Below are 24093 nucleotides of genomic sequence, written 5' to 3'. Positions count from 1 at the left end.
ACAATGGGGGAAAGAGGAGTGATGTAGGAGGCGTAGCGGTGTGGGGCTTTGGTCGTGGGAGTGCTGGTTTTGCAATGGGTAATGATGACAATGGGGGAGATCTGTTCGTTCTAGGGGAGGATGCTGAGTCTGTTAAGGGTGTAAATGTTAGTAGCAGTAAGGGGGACGTGTCTTATGGAAGAATCTAGTGGCGAAGGGAGCTTAATTGTAGCTAATGGTCGTGATATTAATGTGGTGGTGTGTGAGTCTGTGATGGGTGTAAATACTGGTAGGGGGGAGTGTCTTATAGGTGAGTCGAGCGGGGAGGGGGTAGCATAGAGTTCAGGTGTACATATTAGTCGGGATAATAGCGGAGCGTGGCTAGAGGTAGAATTTGGCGGTGTGCTAGATTGTGTGCTGGTGGTGTTCGTTGCCTGGGGAGGGGTTTGGGGTTTTATCACTTGTTCTTTGATAATGGGGAAGGTATTATCCAACAGGTTTAAGCTGCGGTCTGTTGATTGCATGAGAATGGTTCTATTATTATAGATGGTGATGGTTGCAGCCGCTTTGTAAATTTGGGAGGGGGAGATAGAAATAATAAGACCATGCACGGTTTTCCTAGTGGAGAAAATCGAAAATATAGCTTGGAACGCTTTCCTCCATTGTGCTCTTCGTTTAGTGTAGAAGATGATATCCGTTATTATATGCCCTTTGTTTGTTGAAAAGTAGGGATCAGAGATGGGTGTTTCAGGGCGTAGTTTTATCAAATTGTGCTTAAAGGGTTTGGATGCTTTTTTTGAGAGGTTGTGGGGGTAGTTGATAGTGTAAGTATGTGCGCCTGTGAGCTCCATGATGAAGGTCTGTTAGTATGAGATAGGATGTTGTGGGGCGAAATGTGTGTATGTGACCTGAGAAGGGAGCAATGCTGTGAGGAGGTGATGGGCTTGGGAATGCGGGGGGGACGTGAAGGAGGGTGATGGAGCAACTGTGGGGTGGCTTGGGTTTGGGCATAGGGAAAGAAGGCGGAGGGAGGGGTAGGGGTTGGTTCAAGTAACGTGGTATGTGCACCGTGTCATGAGAATGAACGTTTGGGGGTAAAGCAGGAGCAGTAAAGAAAGGGACAGAGCATAAAGATAAATTAATAAAAATTGAAATTGAGGTTCCGACCTGTTTAAGAAGATAGTGAGATCAATGGGCGTATACTAGAAATGTACAGGCGCTGGTCCACTGCGAGGGAGTCAGTCCAAGATGGCCACCTCATTGGGAATGAACATCAAAGCCAGCAAGAAAGTCCTGTATCTCTTTCCATTAACTAGGCTGAGCCAAGATTAGTCCTATTTCACTTACAGTGGCTCTATTAGAGTTTTTTGACCTTTTTAAATTTTTATCCTGTGATTCCTTAGGGGTTGATCTGCTGGCTTCATCCGCACCTCGTTCCCATGTACGGGACAAAGCATATCGATGCGGATACGCTGCTGGTTACATTAACGCTGCTATCATGCCTCAGGGGCAGAATCGGGCTGCAGGCCTCGTCCGCACCTCGCTTATAAATACGGGACAATCATAATGCCACGGCTACAGTGCCCATTCAGAACTTCAGCAATTGCATAGGCGCTGCGGTGATTCGTGCCCGAGGGGGCGTAGCAATGCTGTGGATTTGACCGGGGAGCACTTGTGTGGGGAGGCTAGCTCCTTGTGGATCCGTGGGCTCAATCAAGAGAACTCCGCTGAGAGACAAATGTGCTGAAAGTTAGATCCGCTGAAAGACTAATTCGCTGCGGGACAGATTGACGTGCCCATGCGACGTCCAGCGTCAGCTGAGCCCTTCCTCTACTGTCGCAACGATGTTCACTCAGAGGTCGCGTCTAGGCTCCTCTCCGTTGTCGGGGATCCGCGTCGACTCAGCCCAGCCGGAGTCGGAGCGGGTAGAAGTGGGAGGCAATGTGCTGTGATTGCTCCGGTCAGGCTCACCTTCGGTGATGATGATCAGCTGCCAGTCAACCCCACCGGAGTTAGGGAGTACAGAGGTGAGCGTCAGGGTTGGCACAGATCACGATTCTAGTAGTTTTAATTGTTGTATGTTCTATTTCGTTCCTGTGTTCAGTTCCACTGGTCAACTGCCGCTAACAGGGATATTCAGGCAAGCGGATCCCAAGCGCTCAGAGCTCCTTTGGTGGGCTCCTACTAGTCGGCCATCTTTTTTACTGCCTAACACAACATAACCAAAGAGCCCCGGTTTTAAGATAGCAGGACCCAGTTGCCAACTGGTAGACATGTCTTCAGCTTCTTAGCCAATCCCGCACCTGACAGGGTCAACACTGGCTTGCCTTCCTACTGCGTCTGTAGTCTAATTGTCTAGGAAGGTCCTGGATGAATAAAATAAGCCATATTTTGCATCTCCAAGTCAAAAGAGATAGCGCTGAAACTGCCCTTTGTTCTGCCAACTGTTTCTAACATTTCCCAGATAGGTGATTTTTGGTAAGTGGTCATCAGTTAACATCCTTTCCTGGGCCCAGTGGTAAGCAATTGTCCTATGAGCCAGAGTGATTACCTTTCCCAGCCAAAGATGTGTTTTCCAGCTCTGGAAGTGCCATAGGTGGCAGAACTGGGTTTCCAGCATACTGTGACTGGTGTGAGCTGGCAGAATAGGTTTTAAGCCAATTGTGGCTCAAGCTGCCTTAAGTACATTTTTACAAAGTTACTTTTCTGCTTACATAATACAAATTTGATTTCACCATTAACTCATAATTCAAAAACTAAGAATGTGATAACTTTGAAGCATTTTTCTAGCTGTTTCCTAATGGAGCCCTTTTGTAACTCTTGACAGAACCATTCCCTCTCTCGCCTGTGATTCCCTTTTCTCCCTTTCTTTCCTAAGCGCAAGTGGAAAATAAAGATTTTAATCGCTCCTAGGCCTATTAGGGAACGGAAGGCCAGGTCTACGGAGTGAAATAGCTTTTGAGTTTTATTTCACAATAAGGGCACACTAACTTCAATATGTAGTGTGCCCTCTTTTTTATATATTAGAACCCTACCTTATGGCCTTACAAGCCAATATTTGGGGTGAATTATTAATATATCACAATAGGCTTTCTTTACAATGCACAGGCCTTCTTCTGAGCCATGTGTCACTGCAGTGCATTTAAACTGCATCCTAGCCAGAGCCCAGTGGTGCTCCTGGCAAAAATATATTTATGTTATAAATGTGGGTGATGGTAATACATACTGCAGCCCACATGACATTTAACTTTCCATGCCATAGGTGCACTCACGGTACCATATACAAGAGACATATACAGAATTTAAATAGGCTACGTAGAGAGTTCCAATGTAACGCACATGTTTTACTGTGAGGCAGTGGTAAAGTGCACAGGGTGCTCAAGCCAACAAAAATAGCGTTAAAAAAAGGTGCAAAATCTGGGATGACATTGCAGAAAAAAGCAACTTTGGTACATCAACTTTCTCATAACCCATCTTAATTAGCGCTCATGTAATCATAGTTAAACGTTCCTCATACACAATTTCAATCAGACGATCCTTGCTCTGTGCAGACTTGGCTGTCAACTAACAGGAGAAAAAAAGCACGAACATTTGTGATTAACTGATTTACTAACTGTTGTGACAATAGAACATTAGCATCTAACTAGGCCTAATCAAAAATACTAATTGTGTACAGTTAAAAGACCAGGAAAAAAGCTTCCAAATAAAAAAAAAGGCAGGAATCAGTATAATCTTTCCATCACTATGAAATCTGATTCCCAGTGCAACAAAATGGATCATGGCTAATTCAGACAATTCTCCTAAGGGAGTTCTTGCCTCATCTTTAAGTGGTTCTTGAAGCCTGTTAAACAACGTTGCAAGGGGTTCGTGCTTCATGTTGGCTAGTCCGGCAGGCTGAGTACATGTGAAAAAATACATATTACTAATCAAAGAATCTTTAGTGCCGGTACAATCCTCATCATTTACACTCAAAAGTAACAAAATGCTTTTGCCCTGGCAAACTGATCCATCTCTGAAAACTCACGTAATTGTTGCTATCACCAGTAGGGACAGCCTTCATTCCTATGAGAGTTACAGCCTTTCTTACTAGAAGATTTGCTTAGACATTCAGTACTAGTGCCAGGTGATAAGCCAGTGATGTAGCACATTACCTCACTTTGTAAACTAAATACATTTAACTAAAAAGTGTAATTTAATGCTGAATAACACACATATAATTAATGCAAAATTGTAGTAGGTAATCATATTTAGGCCTTAAAAGCACATACATAAATTAATGTAATGTATTTGACTTAAATTAGTCAACTAATGCCATGTTAAATATCAATTTTACACATTTGGGACAAGAGGCCTGCGCTCGCATTTTAAAAAAACTGTTGTTTTGCACAAGATGTTTTTCTCTTCCCTACTGCAGATGTTGTAATCTTCCAGAAGCCTTCTGTTAGCTAGTGCATAGGTATTGGTTATGTAATTGTCAATTGATAGTGAGGTTCTCACCATGAGGAGAGAAGATAGTAGGAAACGCGATTTGTGGGAAGCACTGTCTGAATCACAAGATTTGATCAAATTTAACAATTCAAGGATTCAATTCTGAACTCCACAGCGGTGGCGTGAGAAATTAGGGAGATTACCTCTTCCCCGAGTTTCCTGGAAACTGAGTGGTTGGTAGGAACTGGGGAAATGCAAGTTCTGTAGCCACCATTGTTTTAGTAGAATTATATTAGTCTGTGTTCCTAGAATTAGTTAGGAGGAAGGCCCCATAGAGTTCTTTCCGAGGGAGCTTGCTGTTTTTCAGAGCTTTGCTTTCTCACTCAGAGACTAGGCACAGAGAGCTTGCTACAGAAATTAGAAAACAGACCTTAGGGATATCCGCTGCCTTTAGGCGAAGAATACTTTCCAGCTTTTGATAAATTTTGATGCTTGAATGCGAAGTCTTCATGCCTATGCATTATTATTCTCTCATCAGAGCCCTTCATTTGGGTTTCTGAAAATGACACCTCACCTTGCTTCTTGAAATTGCCTTTTGTGACAGAAATCCCTTAAATTAGATTAGGGATTACTTCATGGAACACACTTACTGCATTTTCTCTATATTACTTGTAATTCTGACGAATGTGGTATTTTACCTTGTCTTGAAATATTGACTAATGGATATTTGACTCTATAACCACAGTGATAAATTCAAACTTTACTGATGAATAAATTGACTCGAATTAAGTGGTTAATAAAATCTTTTAACTCACATCAACTTTTCTTAATGAATTTTGAGAAGCCTCAATTGGACTTTACTGCTTATGGTGTTTGATGTAAATTATTGTTCCTTATCATCTCTCCTGACGACAACAGTGGTCTACATAATCAACGGTGGGTGTTATTTAATAATTATACCTGATGTTTGGGATACATGTATCCCCACTCCTGCACCAGTCTAAAGATTTACCGTAGTTGTACTCAATCGCATACAGTTTTAGACACCTTGCATGCAAGTCAAGATTTTTTGCTTCATTTTCTTGTTGCTGCACTAAATTGCTGCTGTGTTGTCTTGACTAAGCAACTATGTGCTTGTCCTGGATCTGGGGAAAATGTCTGAAATATTTCTTGACCAACTATGTCTCAAAAGATTAATGTGCATCTCCTACACCGATCATTGAAGAAATGTGTGACCTGCTGACGTAGATGGAAGATGGAGCCATTGCTTCCTAAGACCTAAGATGGATGAGAGACTCTGATGTAACAGCAAGTCAAGAGGACTAAATGTTGACCTGATTTTGAGAATCAAGCAGGCTTTGTTATTTATTACTGAATAACTACAGGTCAGTGTTGGCTTGTGTGTGCCTGGGAAAGTGAAAAGGTGTGTACACCAGAAAATGATCGTACAAAGTTCTGGCTGAATAGCCCAGCCTTACAAGTATGGTTTGGTAAATGCACTTAAGTACTACAACAAACAAGATTTCTAATATGTCCTGTAAACTGAGGTTTGCTGACAAAGGGAGAGACACATTCTAAAGGAGATTGCAGGAAAAATGTGAATGCAAATGGTGCAATTAAACTTTTCATTACAACACAAAGGCCTTGGTGCCATTCACACCAATATTTCTCATAGAAGACAAGGGTGTGGAATTCCTATAGTCCAATGCCCAGGTCATATAGTTTGGGGTCAAGGGCAACAGTTTTTATGTGTATTTTCTCCTTGGGACAAGTAGGCCCAATCCCCTGCAGCACAAACCCTTTGGCTGCCAGTTTGCAGTACCACATTATGGATCATGGAAGGGCACTGTCTGCATTTAAAGTGATATTTTTTCCATATGTAAATGCAATTCAAACTTTTATTTATTGTTCATTAATTAAAAGACTTTATTATTAGGGTGAGTCACCAGGTAAATGTTGTAATTTCCGGCCGCACTACTGACAGTGGTTTCAGTATAAAAATGTGTACGCACATTTTCAAAGTTTAGGAACATGAGGCTATGTGTAATGCTCCCAGAATGCTCTCTGGTTTGATGCAGAAGCTTGACAGCAAGATTGTTTTGCTTTCAAAATAAATTGTTGAAAAAAAAATGAACATGTGTTTATGCATAGTATTCCCAAAAATTTTCAGAATGGAAAATCAGTGTAACCAGTTTCAATAGGATTATGGGAAACAAAAATAAACAAGCACTGGCAAAGCCAGTAAGTCTGAAATTGGTGGTCAGCTTTTTAGTTTTGTTAATGTGTGACTCGCGTTGACATGGTTTTTGTAAAACCTTATTGTTGCGGGAGCTGCCGGGCCCTCACCATTATAACAAGGATTGGCAAAAGCAAAAAATGTTTTGGTCTCAAAAAGCACACACTGCCACAGTAGTTACTGGCACTGAACAAAACTAATTTGTGTGACGATATGCTCCTTGTGAAAGAGCAGAATACTGTCACTCACGGTGAAGCCAGCTGATACACAGAGAGAGAGAGAGACAGAATTTTAACAAACGCAAAAGGTCAAGGTCAATGCCAGACCAAATTAGGGGCCAAATTATTAAAGAAAGTCTCAAAAGTGTACCCATGGTATATGTTCTTGCATTAAGTGCAGCTATACCGCTTTTGTGAATTCCCAAGAATTTACAGAAGTAGGACAAGAAATAGTACTCCTGGAAAATATTTTTGAACTGCATTTTAGCATGAGCAAATATGCATATGTAGATATGATCATGCGAAAATCTGAGTGTTTGCAAATTCACTTTCCCTCCAACCACTCTTTTCCCAACTCTGGAAGAAGGTTTACATCTGCCATTGTCAGGAGTACATTTTCAACATTTCTCAGTATGGGAAAAGATTACAGAACAGTTGTTGAAAACCCTTGAAACATGCAAGCTAGTAGGTTTGCACAGACTCAAAAGGGCATCCTAACCCTGGAACTATTGCTTACCACTATGTAGATCTGCAGAAATGTGGCAACATAAGGGGAATGCAAGTATTCAAACCCTACTATGGTATGAGCCCTGCAATAATCGTAGAGGCTATATCAGAGCTCCTATATAATGAGATTTCTGCCATAGTTTGTCGCCACACTACATGGCACCAAAGGAACAAGTGGATTTTGTTACAGGACAAGTAGATTTATGAAGCAACCTGCCCCATGGACAAGAGGATATTTTATTAAATTCCACACCCCTGTAGAAGAGCATTCAAATTACAATGCTCCATAGCAATTGTCATACATAGGGAAAAGTGATGCTTCAGCAAAACTCAGAGACAGGTTTTATGTCACGGTGTGATTTATTTTACTGGGTATGGATCCCCAAGACCTCTATAAATATAGGAATTCAAAAATTATTCAAACATTATAGGAAGTGCTTCACATACACAACCACATTGGCTGTTACTAACTGGCTCACTGTACCATAACTGGCAATTTCCTATAGTAGTAGGAGGACCAAGCACAACGACTGTCACTACAGATGCTCAACATGCATAATTAATGTTCAGCGTCTCAAGGGTACATCGCCCTGCTGCAAGTTCTCAAAAAAGAAAGAGAGAAGGTAGTAACTTCTCGAAATAAAGCATAAAAATGAGTCAAACATGCCTTGACTCATGATTAAAAATGTTGTAACATGTTTAGACCCGTTTGTTGCAAACGGCCAACATGTTTCATTGCCAAACAAAACTTACAGGCAAATTCATCATGCCATGACGACCAAATGTCACCCAACTGTGCACCGTACCATTGGACAACCAGGTGAACACCTACCAGTGGGACATAGGAGAACCTTTTAGGACATAAATTGTTGTCGCCTCCGGTGCTGCTGGACAGTGAAAACAGTGTCTATTTTGTACGTTTTGTTGTAAGCGTCTAAGTTTCTGGAGTTAAACTGCTTGTGGTATGATTAGGTATCCCAATCTAGTACGTTTTTTCACATTTCCATCTGTATTTATCTATATTTATTTGTTCTAATCCTATTCGTATATAGCTACATTTACTTTCTGGTAGAAGAATAAACTGGGTTACAGCTATGTTTTTTTCACATTTATGTAAATGTAAATGTGTTTGTATTTATATAGCGCCTTCTACCCTGAGGTAGCGCTGTATTCATACTGCTGTGGAACCCTTCCTGGCTTTCCTGTGAGATGTTCACTCCTGGGCACCCCCAAGGTGAAGCCATGCATCCAAGCGCTGCTGAGCCTTTTGTGGAGATTAAGCAAGCTATTTTCCAGAGTCACAGAGTGGGACCCATGATTAGACTAGGCACCGAGGCGAGAATTATCAGGTCCGGGGAAATTGTGCCCAAGAGCCACCGGAGCGGGAATTGAACCCTGGTCCCGGGCCAGACCTCTGCATCAGGGTCTGCCGCTCTAACCATTGAGCCACGCTTCTCCACTTTATAAACCTACACTAACACCACCATTCATCATAATTCAACTTTATTAGGCTGTCAATCCTGACATAAGAGCATAGTTCATTAAACATACAATAAACACAATTCTGTTAAAAAACAAATATCCTCTAAAATGTGATTAAAATAAATAACAATACAGTATACATTTGAGGGAAATGCTATCCTCAACCATGCACAGAGCGCTCATACTTAGTCCCTTTTCTTTATATGCAAACTGCTAAACCATACCTTTTCCTAGTGACTAAAGAACTTTTAATAAAGGTAATCACAGCATACTGGATTTGGGGGTATATAACCTTTGAAGGAAAACGAGAGCTGTCTTATAGTGTGTAATATGAGAAGCTGGAAATACTGGGACCAAGAAGCGCTTCCTGTGCAAGGAATAGAAAGTACAAACCAACAAAGTGCAAGGTGCTTTGCGTCACAGGGACAGTTTGGAAGATTGTTAAACCAGGTTCCCTGCATAGGAAAGGCTACAAGAAAATTAGAGATATTAAAATGCAGCCCAGTGAGATAAAATCTGTACCTCATTTTGTGTAAAAGACATATAAAACTTCAGACCTACTGAAGATTTAATAGATAAATAGTTAAAAGCTGTTTGTAATCAATACATTTTCCACTAACACTTTGACATTTGCACTTGCCTAGTGTGTAGACCGAGGTGGCAAATTCCGCTCCGCTCCGCTCCGCTCGGAGAGTTTTTCCCACTCCACGCAGTGTGCGGGGTTCCAAGCAGAGTGGAGTTTTTTTTTCTCACTCGCGCTTACCAACTTTAACTTGCAGAGCGCAAGTGAGGAAAATCTTACTCCAGACCACCTCCCATCAAGACTTCTCAAAGTGGGCGGTTGAGGATGGTCGCTATCGCTTACAATGAGAAACCTTCCATTCGCGCTGAGGAAGCTGTCCCTCGAGTAGAACATCTACTTGAGCAGCAGAAAGAAGCAGCACCCTCTTGCACTGCACGTGGTGCCGTTCATGCTGATTTTTGCAGCACAGTGTAAACACCCGGTGCTCAAATTCAGCTCGAAAAGGCATGATGTACCGCCCTCCGTCACTTGCGGAACTCCGTGTAGTGCAGCAGAGTTTTTTGGTCACTTGGCGGAGTTTTGCATAGCGGATCACAGCCCAGGCCTACGTTGTGTGCTAAGTAGCCATATACAATAACAATACAATCATCTGAAAGCAGTATGACTGTTGAAACAGCACATGAACATATCTGCAGCTATTTCATTGGGAAAGGTAATCGCTTTTATTTGTGAGGGCGGGTTCACAGAGCCCAAATCCCTTTGCTCCTATTCGCAGTCAGGGCACTGTGAGAAAACAGTAAGAGGATAATGTCATCCCTAGAGGAGTGACTTTGTTGGCGAAAGAATGGAAATCTATTTTAGGAGTAACTTGAGGTGTGGATGAACTTAAAATAAATATATTAATAATGTTTGATCACCCATATGAATACTTCCAAGATTACAATGCACTGAATGTATCAATAACCCACAAAGGAGCCCCTAAAAGAACCAAGGCCAATTGCATAAACTATATTGAGGGTTGGGTGAGTGTTGGGGAGAGTGGAGGGGGGAAGATGGAAGGACGGAAATAGGCATTCTATTCTTCTGATCTGAACTAAATTAAATGAAGGTGCAGTGTACTACCATGCTACGGAACTTGTAAGTGGTGATCTTTTTTTAGCCATTTCCTTTATGCAACAGCAAACATAAATGGCTGTATTTTGTCTACACCAGACAATAAAAAAACAGCATCATCAGTTTATGTAATCCGGCCCCTATTTTCCTGGTAGGTCATTCGCATGCACTTCACTACTCAACCACTGTGAAGAATTGGCCCTTTATTTGCCTTGTCTTTGCCTTCCACAAGTAGAATCTGGTAGGGCATTTACTCGTTCAAACTTTAAGCAGATAAAAAGAATATAGAAAGGCAGAGCAATCTTTCAATGTGGATTGGGACTTCTAAAACAAACTTAGCCAGGAAGCAACAAAGCACTGTACAAACGAGTGGAGTCGAGAACCATTCAGGATCATGTACATAACTGGGAAAGGGTTAACAAATCAAGGTCATCTATATAAACAGAGTGGGAATAATCCCCTCGTTGTTGAGCCTAGGAAATTGGAGGAGGCAGGTGGTTCCCTATTGCTGGTGAAGAAGGTGCTCCTTAAAGAGATGCATTGTCATCTATTTATCTGCGTTGCAGGGGTGATAGGGCGAGCATGATGCATGAATCAATGTTGTTCCCAATAAAAGGTGTAGCTTCATAACTGTTGGTTTCTTTTTTATTCTTTCTTTTTTGGGGAATTCTTAATTTCAAGATAAGCTATGGTGTTTGAGTTTACGCCTTGCAAGCAGGGTAATATTGAGTTTAATTCACCTTTAAAGATTATTGGTTTCTTAGTCAGTCAGAGTGGTCTAGCTGCTACTGCCTTCCAGAAGATGCAGCAGATCTAGAAGAAGGGCCTTCAGTGCTGCTCTGTTTTGATAAGGTGAGCTTCGTTATGTCAGACTCTCTTACACGGGCTACAGAGAAGTTGGATATTCTTGCAAGCAGGGTGTTGTTGGCATACAGATGAGAAAGGACAAGGGCTGATGGTGGTTCTTCAGTCTAAGTCAGACAGGCAAGGTTTAAATCTGTGTGGGTCGGGGATTTCGTATGTGGCTTCTTGGATTAAATTGGCTGTATTTATGAGGTTTGAAGAAAACCACACTAATAATCCAAAATGTGTGCATAAGTGGATCGTTGATTAAGTGATTTCAGTACTATTTCAGTTGAAAAGGCACTGTAAAACTCCAACAATGAACAGGGGTCACGACAGCCCCGGGGCACCACCTGAGACATCTCATTCTGTAAAAATACAGCATTATTGTACCATGACCATGTACCTTTAGTGGAGGATACTACCAAACTTTGAGGTGACCCATTCCTGCCTTTTGGAAGGTCTTGGTTGTCTTCTTTATTAGGCCTTTATTTATACCAAACTTCTGAAAAAGCATTATTCCACTGAAATACATTGATATTTCAGTGGCATAACTATTCCTATTTGGGAACAAAAGCAGCACGCTTGGTGAGCCCTTGCTTAATGAGCGTGATCGTCAAAGGAGAAATTAATGGCGTTCAATAGCTGGAGAAATCTGACTTTAAAGAATGATGCCAGTAATGTCTCGGCTATCAAGAGGACAACTCAGAACACACTCCCTGGATTCTAGCACCTTAGGCGGGATGTCCTTTCCGTAGCCCTGCGCATAAGTGAACATGACCTGGGGAGCAGCCTCGATCAGCAGTGGAGATTCCTGAAAGCCTTTAAAGGAGCAGACCAGTCTTGAATTAGCCCAGGTAAGTCACTGGTCAGACCACCTGAAGTGTTAAAGAAGTACATGTATGGATAACAAAGAAGGTGAAAAGACGAAAAAGGCTATGGGGATGTGTTGATGAAGAAAGTGAAATGCAACAAAAGTAAAGAAATGACAAGGCAGTGCTGACATGCAAGTAGTGGTTTAATGCAGAACAGACATGTGGCATCCTACCACCACCAAGTGCAACCTCCAACTGACATCGCACTGAATTCCAATGCCAACATTCTAGAACCCAGGGTCTGGTATCCTAGATCCTGCATCTCCCCTTCTTACATATAAATATTAATGGCTTACAATAGATAAAAAAGCAAATAAGGGAGGTCCCCTTTGTATCCAATACGGAACAGGGGAACAGTAGAGAGAAACAACAATGTCCCTATTATAATGCGAATATCAAAAACATTACATTGAAATAATAGTCTGTTTATCAGAGCTCAACTGAGACCTTAGTACCACAGTGTCAAAAAACATACTATCCCACATAAAACAATTTGTTTGTTATTTAAAGAAACGTTAAGTAAACAAAAACAATTTATAAAAAAGACATCATTTATTTGATACAATGAATTGTTATAAAAAAAATCTAAATCGTGATGTATACTGTTACCGCACGATGTCACATTGTTTGCTCATGTTTTAAAAAATAAATAAATTGTGTACATTAATCTAAGGTTTTTCGCTATTTAGAATAAATTGTCCTGATGAAGGTGTTTTAAAGCAAAACACCGAAACGCTGCGTCGACTACTGTTTTCTCCGAACCATTGCCTTCCTTGTTAAGGAAATACCTTTTAACCATTGTTTTTATTGTATCTATTTTGATTGTTTATAACAATTCATTGTATCAAGTAAACGATGTCTTTTTTATAAATTGTTTTTGTTTCCTTAACCTTCCTTTAAATAACAAACAAATTGTTTTATGTGGGATAGTATGTTTTTGACATTGTGGTACTAAGGTCTCAGTTGAGCTCTGATAAGCAGACTATTATTTCAATGTAATGTTTTTGATATTCGCTTTATAATAGGGACATTGTTGTTTCACTTTACAACAGATAAAACAATGAAGATACAGGTAAAGTAAGATGGTAAGATTCCACACAATTATTACAAAACTCGATGCATGTAATAACTCACCCCCTTACCCACTACCAGAACTAGTAAAGTGCCCAATAAATAATTAAATAAACAATCAAACACCATTAAGAGATCATATACATTAATGCAGAATTCTTAATAATACACAACTAGCCAACTATACATAAAATTCCTGTAATCTTATACCTTTTAACCCATCACAAAATTAATGAATTGTTTGGGCAGCACTACAGCTCTTGCAGCACAAGTAGCTTCTCCGTCACCACTCATTCCAGTATGACTTACATCTGGAACAGGATTACTTCCATCTTCAAGGAGTTCTCCAACCCCAGCACCGGCACCAACGACATCACTCCGTCACAAGACCTCTGCGACTCCCTCGCCTCGTTCTTCCACCGCAAGATCGCCGACATCCACAACAGCTTCGGCGCCCCACCCACGCACCCAACCGTCGAACCAACGCCCCCCACCGCCACCCTTCGCACCTGGACCACGGTGACCACCGAAGACACAGCCCGCACGATGAACACCATCCACTCCGGATCACCGACCGACCCCTACCCACACCACGTCTTCAACAAGGCCGACTCCACCATCGCACCCCAACTCCGGAACATCATCAACGCCTCCTTCAACACCGCCACCTTCCCGGAGAGCTGGAAGCACGCCGAGATCAGTGCCCTCCTGAAGAAACCTACAGCGGACCCCACCGATCTCAAAAACTTCCGCCCCATCTCGCTCCTCCCTTTTCCTGCTAAAGTCATCGAGAAGATCGTCAATAGACAGCTGACCGCCTTCCTCGAGACGAACGGATCCCTCGACCCCTCGCAGTCCGGCTTCAGAGCCAACCACAGCACCGAGACCGCCCTCATCGCAGCCACCGACGACATCCGGACCCTGCTCGACAAGGGGGAAACAGTGGCCCTCATCCTCCTGGACCTCTCCGCTGCGTTCGACACGGTCTGCCACCGCACCCTAGTCCAGCGCCTCAGCAACATCGGTATCCAAGAGAAGGCACTGGAGTGGATCATCTCGTTCCTTGCCGGAAGAACACAAAGAGTCCGCCTCCCCCCGTTTCGCTCCGAGGCCACCGAAGTCATCTGCGGCGTCCCGCAAGGATCTTCACTCAGCCCCACCCTCTTCAACATCTACATGAAACCTCTCGCAGCCATCGCACGCCAGCACAACCTCAACATCATCTCTTACGCCGACGACACCCAGCTGATCCTCTCCCTCACCAGAGACCCCGACACCGCCAGAACCTGCCTACACGAAGGGATGAAAGATATCGCCGAGTGGATGAAGGACAGCCGCCTGAAACTGAACTCGGACAAGACGGAAGTCCTCATCCTGGGATCTTCGCCCTCTGCCTGGGACGACTCCTGGTGGCCCCCAGCCCTGGGCACCGCACCCAAGCCAACCGACCACGCACGCAACCTGGGCTTCATCCTGGACCCCTCCCTCTCGATGACCAGACAAGTCAACGCCGTCTCCTCATCGTGCTTCAACACCCTGCGTATGCTTCGCAAGATCTTCCGCTGGATCCCGACCGAGACCAGGAAGACTGTCACCCAGGCACTCGTCACCAGCCGACTGGACTAGGGAAACGCCCTCTACGCCGGAACCACAGCCAAGCTACAGAAAAGACTCCAGCGCATCCAGAACGCCTCCGCCCGACTCATCCTGGATGTCCCCCGACGCAGCCACATCTCCAGCCACCTGAGGAACCTGCACTGGCTCCCCGTCGACAAGAGGATCACGTTCCATACAAAAATCAGGCACTCCCAAATCAGTACCCAACCCAGATAAGTGAGGTGGGCACTCGCAATATAAATAATTATCGAAGCGGGGTGACACCCACAACGAGCACACGAGGAGAGGGGGATTCCCTCAGCCAGGGCTACAGCGGCGCGCTGCCCAGCCCCCAGGCTCTCTCTCTCTTTTTCTCAGGGAAGTCAAATCCAAGCACCCAAGCCCAAAAATAAGGCGCAGGAAGGCTGTAATAAAGCCTTGGCAAAACCAAAAGCCATCCAAAAAGGTATCAGCAGTCCTTGAGATCAAAGGATGAAGCAACAGAGCTCCCAGCAAGGAAAGTCCATCAGATATCCAGGGGCTGGGCAGGGCCCAGGGTTTCCCCTGGGCCCAAGCAGCAGCACGCCCCTGGCAGATTCAAGTCAGAAAACAAGAACATTTTGGAAGGGGACACAGCCCCTTCTTATACAGAGAAAAGTCTTTGAAGTCTTTGTGCAGGCAGTGTGAGAACCAGCTAGAACTGGTTATAGGGAAGTCCTTTCAGTATCAGGGACAGAGGTGACAGTCGCACAGCGGGGAGGTGGAGCCAGCATTGTGGCAGGCAGGCACAGCCTCATTCACTCCCAGGTGCTATCTCCTCCCACTTCCCTGGCAGCAGATGCTGCCTTTCATCCACGGGCTGACTCAGACAACCTCCTGGGGCTCCCCAGCCCCTGTCATCCTCAAACCAGACAGTCAATCCACAAGCAGGCCCAGGCACTCCTGGGCCAGGCTCACCAGCCAATCACACGCCAGCCACAGACTACACAAATATGCCAACTTCTAAAAGTGGCACTTCTAGACTAGACACAATCATGCCGTATACACCATTACGCAGCATTCAATCTCACGAGTTCGCACATATCAAACTCGACCCTGCACTCCCCACACATCAGGAACTACCATGGGCATACATATTCCCCATTCATTCCTATGGGAGGGCAGGTCATGCACCACACATACACAGAGAGCTCACGCACTTTACACTGTACCACAGTGAAAAAGTGCGCCAAGACCTAAAATCACTAACACCAGGTTCCAGAAACAGGCTAGGAAAAAGCAAAAAGTCTTGGGGTGAACCTGCCAAAAGGGCCAGGTCCAACACCAACCTATCCTCATTTCCGTACACATCCACTTAATTAGACTGAGAACAGTTCACACGCAAATTTTTGTTGTGCTACCAGTTCAAGACTTGTTACAACTCTACCTTCTACAAAAATGCCAAACTTTTTTGTCACTCAGTAACACAAATTTTGCATAAACTTCCACCACTCGGAGAGGTTCTGAAAACTTGCTACAGCCGTTCCCAGTTCTGCAGCCTAATTTTACTCTTACTCAATCACCTGGTACCAGGTATACATCCTTCACTCCATGCTTCCTACTGTCATATTCCTTATACAATTCTACATCGTTTGTAAATTCCTTTTCAAAACAAAGGGGGGCCATTTACTGCACAATTTATACTCGTCCAAGCTATATTATCCTTTGTAAAATGTTACCTACCCCTTAAAATTCTTAAGAGACTGTATCCTGTCATAGTGGGGGTTATTATGTAGGCACATACTGTCTTGCCTAACTCTCCCTCCCAATCAGGACCTGCATTAACAGCTGCCTGAACACTTCCGATTAACACTCTGTTAAAGTGCTCTCCAACTCTGTTGCCTGCGGGATGATAAACTGGTGTGCGCTTTCCTTTGACACCATTTCTTTCAAAAACATTTACCAACTTTTCTGCTGTAAACTGCGGCCCATTGACACTTAGGATGGCCTTGGGTATGCTGGAGTAATAGTGAATGTCCACTATCACGTTTGGATACCCCCCAACTGTCCAAAATTGGTCCTGGAATATCTATGCTTAGATTCTCCCACAGATTTTCTGGACACCTCTGATCACCCAGCAAAGGGCAGCACACTGATTTCACCTTAAATGAATTGGCACGTCCTTACACATGTTTTAGCCTCTACATCAACACCAGTCTACCAGTTTGAAGATTTTACCTTTTTCTTAACTTTAACTATGTCTATGTGACCTTCGTAGTTTATTTCCAAAATCCTTTGCCTAAACCTTTTAGGAGGTAACACCCAGTGACCTTTAAGAAAGTGACCAGCATCACTATGAGACAACTCATCCCTCCTTTCCCATAACTTCTTGCATTCTTCAGGCAATTTGTTTTTATCTGTCCAGTCACTGGTAATCAATCACCTTGCCATTCTTAACACTTCATCTTCTTCATAACCTGCATCCCTCTTCTCATCTAATGTTGCCAAATTGCTCTAACTAATGATGGCCACACTATATTCATTCCAATCATTATTGGTGTATTAACACATGGGTAAAGGTGAACGGCTCAAATAATCAGCGACTTTATTTTTCCTCCCCGGTAAGTATTAAACGTCATATACAAAATCCAGCAATCTATGGGTCATTCCCTCAATGTGCAGGGTAGTTCTGACCACCCCACTGGATATAAGGACTTTTACAAATGGTTTATGATCTATAATAGACCCCAACAAATATTGACTGAATTTTTCCATGGCCGACACTGCAGCCAACATCTCCTCGATTACTGAGAACTTCTCCTCTGCCATAGGTACGTCACAGACCATAACGCAAATCTGCATTTCATTAATTCTGCTGTAACTCTCTTGTCTGCCAATTTCCCAGACAGCAGCTTTAAACTGTCATTGTGTTCTTGCCTGTCACAACCCATCACCAATATGTCACTGTGAAAGTATGTCACTCCCTTAATGTCTCTGAACAACCTATGCTTCAGGCGTTGAACACAGCACTGCAGATGCAAGATCAAACGGCATGAGTATGAACCTGTAACAATCGAAAGGAGTGACAACGATGTTAAACTCCTACTACACGGATGCAGCTGAATTTGGTGGTAGGCTGAGGTTGAGTCTATTGTTGTAGAAAACCGCTTGACTCCCTTACACTGTGATAGTAATTAATCAATCCTTGGAAGGGGAAACTTGTCTATAAAGATGGCATTTAAATCCCTGAGATCAATGCATAATCATATGTGGCTATTAGGTTTCCGAGCCACCACTATGGGAGCCAACCATTTAGCACACTCCACTGGTTCTATTACATCCTTGCTCTCCAGGGCATCTTGCTCCTCCATTGCACTTTTGCTCCCTCCTGTAACACAATTTTGTGTGTGAATCCACTCAATTTCCTCACTGTGCCTGAAGACACAGCAGAAAATTGTTTTACTAGTTCTTTCCTAGGAACCACGGGTTTACCCAATAGCATGACCTGATCACTGCTGTTAGGGTCGAGAGTAAAACCCAAGGTCCCCTGATCAATCCATCCCAGTACTAAGGGGCCCTTTTCAGCCACATAAAACTTCCCTTGGGATTCTCTTCCTCTAAATTTAGGTAACGCAGAGTCTGACACTATCTGTTTGTCAACCCCTCCAATGGTCATATCACACATGGACTTCTTCCGTGTCACTTCAGTCACATCCAGTACTGAATCTTCAATACTTAAGTACCTTCATCGCTCATTGACCCATTCTCTCCATCCTGTTCTTCATCATCATTTTCTAAAACACACTTTACAGAACTTGCTTTCCTTTTCTTCTTTCAGCATACTTTGACAAAATGACCAAAATTCCCACAAAGTGAATGTTTCGACTTGATGGCAGGACAGTTTTTGTCTCTAGCCATATGTTCCTTGGTACTGCATCTAATGCATACTGGATGCTTGTCATTCACCTCAGTTTTGCTCCTTTCATTTTGTTTCCATCCAAAGCTTTTTCCGCCCCACTTTTTATTCCTCATCTCATTTTCTCTAACACTGGATACTTTCACACAGACTCTGCTTCACCCCCACTCTTGAGTGCAACCTTAGCACACCTTTTGGACATTTCAGCCTTTTTACTATAGCAATGATTTCATTGAGTGCTGCATCACCACAACTGCTCTTGGATACATGTGCTATTAGAATGCATTACAATTTGGTCTCCAATTAGGTCATCATGCAAGGCTTCACATTTGCACATTATAGATAATTATTTTAGTGCTGCTACACAATCCTCTACAGGTTTAGTTTTTTCCTGTTTCCATTGAAATAACTAGATCTTTCAAAGGCTGCACACACCACAAATTGATAATGAGCATCTATATCTTGAAGCGCTTCCTTAAACACATCTGAGCCTGCATCTGAGCTTGTTTTTTTCTCCTTCTTACTATAAACATGTAATTCCACTAGACCAAGACTATGCAGAGAATGTTCTTTTTCCTAGTAGACGTAAACTCTTCGTCACTCTCCTCTTCAATAGCCGAAATATAATAAAGTAATCTTCCCAATTAAGGCATTTCAGTTGAGGTTCTCCCGCCTGTGGAAGAAATGGCACCAGTGTGGTAAGGGAGTAGACTCATGTTCACTTCTTGAAGTATTTTCTTGCACACTGTATATAAATATGTGTATAAATGTGCAATAGCTAAGATGTGTGCATCACCGACACGCACCACTGCCAAACATATTGATGAACTTATCACCGACACGTACCACTATAAGGTGTGCGAACTACCTTAAAGACGCACAATAAAAGTGTTAAAATGGTATCAAATAGGAAAATGTGCAAAGATGAAAATTCTTCTGAATGCTCCAAAATTTTGCACTCACTAGGCTAAATGACGATGTCGAACAATAATGATGCTTAAAGTGGCTCAAATGGTGTCCGCACCACCGACACGCACCATTGCGCATTATGTTGATATGCGCATCGCTGCCCGAAAGTTCTTTAAGTTACACTACTACTATGTTGTTACGCATCACTGCCAATTATGTCGGTGTGGGCATCACCGTAGTTGCATATCAAGCACCTCTGCCAATTGTGTTGGTGTGCACATAATGCTGTGACTTACGTAGGTGTGTGCATTCGCTCCAATTACCAGCAATGCTGACTGCTCTTACTTAAGTTAGCGGCTAACGGATATGTTACATGAACACTTCCCCATATATTGGTGTGCGCATCACCAAAACGCACCACTGTCAATTATGTTGGTGTGCGTATCACCAACACACACCACTGCCAGTTACTTTGTTTCTGTTTTATATGTTGAACCATCTCTTCCTAAATCAATTGGTGTGCATATCACCAGCACGCACCAATTACCAGCAATGCTGTCTGCACTTAACTAAGATTGCGTCACACTGGTGTCGTGTGCATCACCTCCCCATGCAGCAATATAGATTGCCTGTGCTTTCCAGTTGCCCATGTCACAAGCTCTTACCCCAGAATGTGTGCATGTGCTGTCTCACTGTGTCAAGGTCACGAGATTGGGTGTTAGCTGCCGCTAGTACTAACGGCCTCCCAAAACCTCCACAACCTCCAAGGACCTCAGTAATCACCGCTACCAGGACACCATCGCACCAACCGCAGGCTACGTGGCACTCAGGATTCGTGGTCAGCTCCACCAAAACAGCAACTGCACTTCTAGGCCTGTTCTTCCAAATGTTTTGCACTGTGGAGATGCGTAGAGCCAATCACTGTGAGGTTCAAGGAAGTCTGATCCCAAGATCGTCGCCAAATTGTAGCAACAACAAGGCACTGCTGACAGGTAAGTAGTGGTTTAATGGAGAACAGGCATGTGCCATCCTTAAGCCACAAGTACAACCTCCAACGGACAGCGCACTGTATTCCAATCCCCTAATTCTAGAACCCTAGGTCAGATATCCAAGAGACCACAAAAATGAGGCTGCAATTAGATTTAGCAAAACTATCATTCTGTTGCCTCACGAATGGAGAAACACTGGGTGACTTTCAATCGCCCACACGCAGGTGGGGAAGGGAGGCTATGTTTAACGTACTGAATATTTTGTGCAGATCCCAAAAGTCCTAATAAAATGGTAAAGCATCTTGAGTCTTGCAATCCACACGAACTGCACCAGAAGTGCAGCTGTTGTGGATAAAAAGGACACTGTTTGCTAAACAAAATAAAAAAAACAACGCAAAACATATGTGGCTCGCGCGAGAAATCAATCAAGTTGTCAAGAAACTGAAAGTACAGCATATAAAGTACAAAACACAAACACAGCAAAACCATTTCCAGTCAGACAGTGGAGGCCCTTTTCCTCTCAGTGGTACTAAAATTAGAGCGAATTACCTGCAAGCCTGCCCGTCGCAGGTCACCGCAGATATCATCTGACTGAAACTAAAGACGGAAAAAAACTGGACAAAATGATAATCAACGAGCCAGAAAGCTGTACTCCAACCATGTTTACTGCTTACCCTTTCGAAGAGAAACAAGAGATGCACAGAGGAACCAATATGTGAAAATGACAACTACTACGAAAACATCTGTTTTACACTTCACTGCTTGGCACACTCTGTGCGATGGGACGTAGAGAAGAATAAAACACCTGTGCAGTCAGCCCAGAAGCAGGTGCAGAACGTGGACGACATTTCCCAGAAACAAAAATAGCAGTACAATGTTAACTCTGCGCTGTTCTTGTCCCTTTTTTCAGTGCACATGTATAATTTGATTAAAGCTTTTGTGGAACATATTGGCTCTTGCATTTTAACTGCACCCACTAGCATATGTGAGTCATCCTGTAAACCCGCTTTACTTTCTCAAGCGTTTATAGCAAAACTGAAATAAAATAAATGACATTCAAAAACGGGCAATGAATAACGAGGTGCAAATTGATTTAGAAGATCATGCATGCCAATAATACTCGGTAGTCGGTACACATAAAAAATAAGGTAAAGTGCCATTGTCATTTTAAGGTCTAGCATCTCAAGTTTAAAACCAACACAAATATGTATACATATATACAAAGGCTGTCGATCAGCCGACGACATCCCCATGTCCGTTCCCTGTCATGCACAGTTTGCTTCATTCATCGCAGTAATAGGTCAAGAGTCAGCCCCCTTTGCCACAGGCTCTCTTCGTATAATTGCGGGGTTTTGCATATCTGCTTAAAATGTAGTCCACTTCAGTAAAATGGATGATGGGCCAATGACCCCTTTCCTTTCATGTATTTTCCAGTTCCCTTTTGTGATTGGTCATTTTTCATACTTTTTATGCAAACATAGGCCTGCCAACTTCAGACAGTGTAATGTTTTACTTTTTAATACTTGATATCATTCTTACACTTATAATACCTATTACATAGGTTTGCAAAATATAAATAAAAACAGTGCAGGCGTGCCATGGCCAGACCCATTAACTTACTTAATTAGCTTGCTTAAACAAGAGCCAACACCAGTATTTAAGCTACTTAAGAGCGGTCCAGATTTTGGCAGCTGCATAAAGCATGGGATAAACTCACTTGGAGGAATCATATAACGTGAGGTGAGAAGAAGTGGGGGTTATAACCAAGTTACCACCATGTGCTTAGTGTGCATGTGATTAGATGGTTCAGGGGGCATAACATAATTAGTAGTGCTGGTCTGCAGGCTAGCATTCTTTTTGCTGGCCTTTAGGTATCAGACGCAATTCAATTATGGCATTGGTCACGACTACACCGTCTAAAGAGCGTATGTATTATTTTAGAATGGGTCTCTCCTAAACCATACAAGAGCTAGGAGTGGTTATTCATGAAGATGTTTCTCTAAAAGGCAGTTTATCAAAAGTTCCCAACTCACAATATACAAGATATTTACGTGTCTATATGAAAATCCATCCACACCAAACAACCTTCCACCCTTATCAGACATATTTGATGTCAACAGAAGTAAACATTCATTGGAAGTCTAGTACTAATAGGAAAACAAATCAGGTTTACTTTTTTCCCATATCCAAGTAAAAACCGATGATAGCAGCAGTAATGTAGCTTACCCCAAGCACATACAGTAATATAAACAGGCGTTTAAAGTGAGAATTAAGAGAGACCATTACTTATTGAGATCACTAACCAATCCTTGACGTGGACTATTAATAAATAGGCGGAAAAGTGAGTGGTGGCCGTGTCAGTGTGAACAGAATTGTAAAACTTATGGGGATAAAAGAAAAAAGTTAACTGATCAAAAGGGGGAGAGGCAAAGATATCCCAGAACTTAGTCTCTTCAAGGCAAACCCTACCAAACTAATGTTTCAGGACATGGCCACACGAGCTAAAGGGTGGCTGTGTGTTCCTGAGCTCCGTGTCACTGGAATATCTTCTGTATACTATCTGAAAGCAGTATAGGAGCGGGAGGGGTGAGAAGACCTCTTACACAATACTGATCGCCCTAGAGGTATGCATCCTTTTTTGCATGGATATGATAATCGCCTTAGAAGCCTTTTCTCACATCACATACCATTGAGTGTGCAAGATGATGGCGCTCGTTTCCACAAAAGACAGAGAGGTGAATGGATGGTAGTCAAAGCCATCCAAACACAGATGGCTAAGGTGGCTGGGGGTAGTGATGCACTGCTAAGCAGGACTGCATTGGCATATACAAGGACTGCCCTCTGCAGTGAAGCCAGGCCAAGGAGAGGTGTGGGGGGAGAATTCCAAACTTCATCTATTCCTCCCTATTGTTAAAGGTGAAAGCCACTGACTTATCCCCAGGCGTCAGACTGAAACCAGAAATTTTTCAGAAGCAGTTCCCCTGCACACCAGTAGGTGGTGTTGTTCGGCTCCGTGTGGCGTCATTGGCATCGTCCACACAAGAAATGACATTCACGGTGCCCATGTAGTCACCACCCAGGAAAGCTGACGTCCATTACTTTTTGCGACTTTCTACGCCAGAAGCGTGGGGCAACGAAGCACACTGACCACTAGTGTGGAAAACTGGGGCCCTGAAATCCGGTCGCACAGCAGGGAGGATGGATGGGAAGGAAAGGAACCTGCGGCTAGATAGATTCTTTATCAGATAATGCATTACAGAAAAGTAGCTTGTTCATCTGATAGAGACTTCCAGCTGCAGATTCCTTACCTTAGAGTAAATACCCAAGCGATACCTCACTGGAGGTGGGTATGCGGACCATTTCACATGAGAGGTCCTGCAGGACCAAATGGGCAAAGTGCCCATCCCTACGGACCTGACTGTCCAGATA

At 43.2% G+C, this 24093-nt stretch overlaps 1 protein-coding gene across 3 annotated transcripts in view; it reads right to left on the bottom strand.

The window, feature by feature from the left end:
- RNGTT (RNA guanylyltransferase and 5'-phosphatase) overlaps positions 1-24093 on the bottom strand; it is a 1800355-nt gene that overhangs the window by 849802 nt on the left and 926460 nt on the right. The window lies entirely within an intron of this gene.

This window comes from Lissotriton helveticus, chromosome 6, assembly GCF_964261635.1.
Source record: "Lissotriton helveticus chromosome 6, aLisHel1.1, whole genome shotgun sequence".
NCBI classification, from domain to species: Eukaryota; Metazoa; Chordata; class Amphibia; order Caudata; family Salamandridae; genus Lissotriton; species Lissotriton helveticus.
The sequence above is the reverse complement of the archived record's forward strand: the minus strand, read 5'-3'. Positions and strand labels throughout refer to the sequence as shown.